This window comes from Hyperolius riggenbachi, chromosome 4 (assembly GCF_040937935.1).
Source record: "Hyperolius riggenbachi isolate aHypRig1 chromosome 4, aHypRig1.pri, whole genome shotgun sequence".
NCBI classification, from domain to species: Eukaryota; Metazoa; Chordata; class Amphibia; order Anura; family Hyperoliidae; genus Hyperolius; species Hyperolius riggenbachi.
The window spans coordinates 335,216,000-335,222,462 of NC_090649.1; positions in this window are offsets into that span (position 1 = coordinate 335,216,000).

Below are 6,463 nucleotides of genomic sequence, written 5' to 3' on the forward strand. Positions count from 1 at the left end.
AAAAGTGCCCCTATGGAGTACTTACCTAGGGAGTGGGATGCTTCTGGATCCTAAAGAGGCTTCCCCTGTCCTCTGTAACCAGTGCAATCCAGCGCAGAGACTCCCAAACTACCCACAAGCATAACAAGCCTGTGACACGCCTCACACAGGAGCAGCAGTGACTTTCTGATGAGCTGCGGCGGAAATAACCGAGCCTGAGATCCGCTCTACTGCGCAGGTGCAGCCACCTCACGCTTGTGCAGTACAGCGGACCCGATCAGGCTCGGCTATTTCTACTGGAACTGAAAACCGCAAGTGCGCCTGCGCGAGGTGCGTCAGGCTTGTTATAGTACTGGAGCCGGATAACTACTGTGCCTGCTGGGATTTCCGGGGGATGCCAGTGCTGGAGGGGGGTGCTGAGAAGGACAGGGGAAGCCTCTTTAGAATCCAAAGCCCCCCCCCCCCCCCCCCTCCTGATGTAAGTTTTCCCTTTAGGGGCACTTTTTTCCCTTACAGGCTCACTTTAAATTAGTTTGTAAAAGCACAAATGATTGCACTGGTGATCTCGTAAAGGAACAACCCAGGCCTATCACAGTAGTAGCGCTATAAATGCAGTTCCCAGGTGTTTTCATGCATGTTTCATAGACTTATGTTGAATATTGTAAATTATATTTCCAGTAAAGATTCAGGGGCCTCTCTCACACTGGTGCGGTGCAGCATTTTATCGCAGCTTATGCCAATGAAAGTCTATGGGTGCTTTCATACACTTTGCGCTGCGCCTAAAGTACCCTGTCTAATGCAAGGGTAAACCTACGTTGAAGCGAGACTGTTGTGGTGACGTACGGCGCACTGGAAGTCATGTGAGTCTATGGCGATGCAGGGTTTTTAAATGTATGCGACTGCATTGCGTTGCGCATGCGCGGAAGCGTATTTTTATAATATGCTTCCATGCACTTCCATATTTTCAGAACAGGAAGTGAGCGCAAGCAAGCATCACTTTCGGTTTGGCTGTCAGCCAGAAGGGGATTACCACATATTATCTTTGTAATCCTCGAAGGCTATTTTTGGACCATACCACTGACGCAGATGTGAAATTGTCCTCAAATGATGCAATAATACGCTCTTGGAAATGTGACAGTTTTTGTTATTGTTAAAGCTTTCAATAAAAATATTGAATCAGAAAAGGAGCAGTCGTGTGAGAGCAATTATTGAACTGGCTAATAAACCTCATAATGTAGTGTCCACTACAAGAGGCTTCTACATAGAGTACACTGAGCACTGTAAGTTTAGGGACAGTGTTTAACAGGAAGTTCAGGTTGGAAGTCACAAGAACACTTTGTGCTGGTCCACCTATCAGTGGTGCTAAAGCGTGACACAGTTCAGCACCTCTGCTGGCCGCCTTATAGCGCCATGCATTGTGACCTTATTGTGTTCAAGTGAACGGGACTGCCTGACTCCACTGCTGGAAACCTTGTATGGACACATTTATACACAGCGCTGCAGCTCCGACAGTGTGATCTATGCTGTGCTAGTGGAGGGGATTCCCAGGCAGCGGCAGTATGGAGGGTGTGCAGAGCAGCAAGGATGGAAAGGACTGGCGCACAGTCCCTGTGAATTTCTTCTCACTACAGGTACACTTTTGTGTTTACTATAGGGTGGCAAAAGTGTGCAATCCTCACTCAGGTCACATTAGAACATAGAGAGGATTGCTGAAAGATGAAAAATTAGCAGATGTGTGATTGTATAAGGCTAGGTTCACACTGGTGCACTATGGTATAACTGCCTCTGTGTAACGTGGCTTGCCGCACTGCAATGCACCACCTATGTGGGTGCTTGAGGTATAAAGGCATGCGGCATCATAATGCAATGCATGCAGTGCGCTACCACAAAACGGGCTGGTTGACAGTGACAGTGAAGCATATTTATTGTATTGACTGTATGCTTCACTGTATATGACATATTGCGTGGAAAATGCTATCCGTCTGTTGTATTCCTGCGGTTACAAGGAACACAACAGCCACTGTGCAGCTAGCCTAAGTATGTTGAAATAAAGCAAAGCTATCCTGGATTGACTAATCATGGTCGGATATAAACCCAAGGGAAATATCTAGGAATAAGGCTGGTCTCACAGTGGGCACTGCGCTCCGTTCCCTGTAACAGCAGGAATGCAACACAACAGGAAAGCAGATTGTGTCTGATACAGTGAAACATATAGTCAATGAAAATTATACTTCACTGCTAATGCGCCTGTTTTATGATAATGTACAGCATGCAGTACATTATGGTTCCACACATCATGGAAGAAGGATCCGCAAACCAGACTTGGCTCGGTGAAAAAATGTCTATTCTTTATTTAGAAAAATTCCACATGACAAAATAGTGCAATAAAATCTCAGGATCGACTAACGTGTATCGGGCCTACAATCTGCCCTTAGTCATAGTCTCTGCCCTTAGTCACTATGACTAAGGGCAGATTGTAGGCCCGATACGTGTTAGTCGATCCTGAGATTTTATTGCACTATTTTGTCATGTGGAATTTTTCTAAATAAAGAATAGAAATTTTTTCACTGAGCCATGTCTGGTTTGCGGATCCTTCTTCCATGGTTTGTACTAAAGGATTGGCTCTCTAGATCCTGCACCGACTGGTATGTGTTAATTTGGGGGTAGAGCGTTCATGAACTTGTTCTATGGTTCCACACATCGTTATATCGCAACGCACCCGCCGCCGCAGCTGCAAGCTGCGTTACAAAGCGGCCGTTATGCTGCACCACAATGCACCTCTGTGAACGCATCCTAATACATTTCCAGGGACAAGACTTGGAGACACTCCAGGAAACAAGGGACATTAAGCAAGCATGGAACTAGCACACTAACATGGAGTACAGAATATCAGCTCACAATGTCATTTGGCTAATGAAATATACAGTGCAATATTTACATGAGTGGGACACAAAGAAGATAGGATGCCAACACATCAAAGCAACAATATCCTACGCATAGATCATTCAATTTGATATGTACCCTGTTGCAGGGAAGCCAATCTCTGGTAACTTGTACTATTTATTCCATACAAATCCACAATTGTCTACTAAACATATTTGTCTTTATTTAAATTACCGTACAAAATACAATTATTTCCCCTTTACAACTGAGCAGATATGTGGTATAACATCCTATCCTGTTTTACAGCCAGCTGTGCCATTCACAACGGTCACTCCACACTCATACAATTCTCAGTATATTTACTCCCGGGAGATTCCAATAGCCTGCTCATTGACAGCAGGGTTAGTTGTACTCCAAACTGACAAAAGTTCCTATATGTGGATCCATGAGCTGTTGGACCTCACTGGGACTAAGTTCATAGTTCAAGCGGGACTCGCACAGTATTAGTAGCAGCAAAAGCGCTTGTTAGTGGGGCTACAAGACAGGTTGCATTTATAAAACACTTGGCATAGTTTGCCACTGTGGTCTCTCACCAACCCTGCGCGGTTCCAGCTAGTAGCAGCATTTTGCACAGTCCTGGGCTCTTGCTCTCATGTGTGTTTCTGCTGCCTCCATTCTGCACATACGCTCCCAGTGTGATCGCCGCCGCCGCTTGTTGTATAGTCCACGGTGCGTCTCTCGTTCTGCTGACTGAATTCGGATGTGACGTCACCACACCACTCGTTGCATCACTAGTATCGGCCGCCCACTGGCCTTCGTCAGATGCTAATGGACGGTTTTTCAAAGCCTCATTAAAAAGTCCTAGACTCCCTGCTATTTTGCATACTCCTCCCCTTGCTGAATTTCTTATTGGTTAGCAATTCTTGTCCCTATACCAATCACGATCACAAATTCAGTGGGATTCTCTATTTAAACTCGTCATAAAACCACATTCATAATATTTCTTCAAGGGTATTTTACATATTGTTACACACCATCCTTTAGATGTTATTCCTCTTCATAGTGGCAAAAGCTATGTTGTATGTAACTCACACGTCTCTACACAAATCACCATTTCATAGCGCTGATTTCTTTCTCACATCTCATAGTCCCAGTGAAGTCCAACAGCTCATGGATCCACATGTAGGAACTTTTGTCAGTTTGGAGTACAACTAACCCTGCTCTCAATGAGCAGGCTATTGAAATCTCCTGGGATTAAATAGACTGACAATTGTATGAGTGTGGAGTGACCGTTGTGAATGGCACAGCTGGCTGTTATACAGGATAGGATGTTATACCACATATCTGCTCAGTTTTAAAGGGGAAGTAAGGGTATTTTGTATGGTAATTTAAATAAAGACAAATATGTTTGGTAGACAATTGTGGATTTGTATGGAATAAATAGGATGCCAGCACCCCTGCTGGAAGAGCCAATGCCGACACTAGTAAAAGGTCCAGAATGTCCATATGCCAGTTTGTACGTCTCATATCCACCTACTTACTATACTGAATATAACAATGATAAAATGCTTATTTTTTTTTACAACAATAGTACATCATTATTTAGTCAGTGTTTTTCCTTTGTAAAATCTTTCCTCACTTGGATTTTCATTCTTTAGGCCCCTTACACACTGGCGCGGTGCGTTGGCTTGTTTTACTACAGGCCAACGCTGAGCCAGTGAAAATCTATGGGGCCTTTCACACTGACGTGATGCGGCGGATGTAACGTAATCGCTGCAACACAGATACGAGCGCATACCTCCCTTACCGTCGATTTGCCCATTGATGTGCGGTGGACCGGAAGTCGTATAAGTCTATGGCGACGAGTATATTTTATCAATACACTTCCATGCAATTTGTTTCTTCGGCCACAGGAAGAGAGCACTACAGAGCCTCACTTCCTGCTCGGCCCGCTGCCAGAACGGGTATTACCGTGTATTAACGCGGAAATCCCTGAAAGCAGTTTTTTGGCGTTGCGGTGCGACCCTTGTATCACATAGCATTGCGAACACCAGTTGGCAGTATGAAACCGGCCTACAGTAAGCCTGTAATGTTTCAAAGAAAAAAGTTGGATACCTCAGTAGGATGATCGTCTGGATAACCCAGAGGTTACCTCAATGTCCATGTCCCCTCTGCTGCCGGCCGGGGACCCTCCTCCTCATCCCAGCCACGCCCCCTCCATGTACAAGTGTAGTTGCACTGCGCAGGTCCATGGACAACCTCACCTGCTCAGAAGCATGGAGCTTCTCATGTATAAATCTGTGCATGCGTCCCTCCGTGCTACTGCACAGGAGTGGCTGTGCATGCGCCTGGGCAGGGCTAGTGAGCTGGAAAAGCACTTGGTAGCTTTCGGCTGCATTTCTCAGGGATTGTCGTTTTCTCACCCCCGCAGGGTGACACGGGATGCAGCGGTAAACAATCCTGGAAGCTACCAGGATCGCCTCAGAGCAGGGAAAAATCAGGATGGAAATGCAGTGTTTGCGCAACTGATGGTACCTGTGCTGTCCATAGATTTGATTGGTGACATGACTAAAGCACTAACTAAGGAAGATGTCACTGCTTTTTTAGTTTTTACAATCACACTGCTATTTACTTTCAAAACAAAATAATACAAAAAAATAAGCCTGGTGTTGCTTCTGAATTTTTTTCTCAAGTTTATTTCAAAACAGAAGAAGAACATTAAAGTACAGTAGTCATCCAGTACATGAGTAGGGAGGGGGGGGAGGAGGAGGTGTCAATCTAATGTGAGCACTACCATTAATTTTGTCACCACACTCTGCTACATGTGTCTCTTGCACTATATTACAAATGCAACCTGTGTACACTGCATTTATTTCAGTAGTAAAAATCCTAAAATCCCTTTTCTCTTTTTAGAACGTGGTACAAAATATGATTTATGCATGGCTCTGTGTTTATCACTGTTCATCTGTCAGTCATGATAATGCGGCTAATCTTTGTGTTACTCCCTGATGGCAAAGAGTACCATTCACTACAGCGGTAACTCCATAACACAGCCTCTCAGTATATCTGCTCCAATTCTCACTTACACCTGACTACCTGACAAGGAACTTATTTGTATGAAGGTTACATGGCATGCATTCTGAGATTACCTTAAGGTGGCCATACACTTATAGATTTACAGCAAATTCGACCATCAGATTTCTGTTAGATGACTAGTTGACTGACAAGTCGAATCTGACAGGAATCTGAGGTGTGCCACACACTAGGAACAGATTTAATCTATTGGAAATCTATTGAAAATCGATCTAAATGCATTATTAGGCCATTAGAGCCAATGCAACTCTATGGGCCATCAATCTGCTGCCAGCAGCAGATCGACCTAGATCTTCCATCCTGTCAGATCAAATCGATCGAAATCTGCTGCAAATCAATCCATCGGCAATTGATTTCTGATCGATCCATTCGAAGGCTGAAATCGACCAGTGTATGGGCCCCTTTACTCGCTCTAGAAAAGCAAGATAAGGTATAGCACACCTTTTAGTGGGAAAAGCTAATCTGAGCAATTAATTGAACGATTGGGTGCTGTGCCAAATTAATCAAG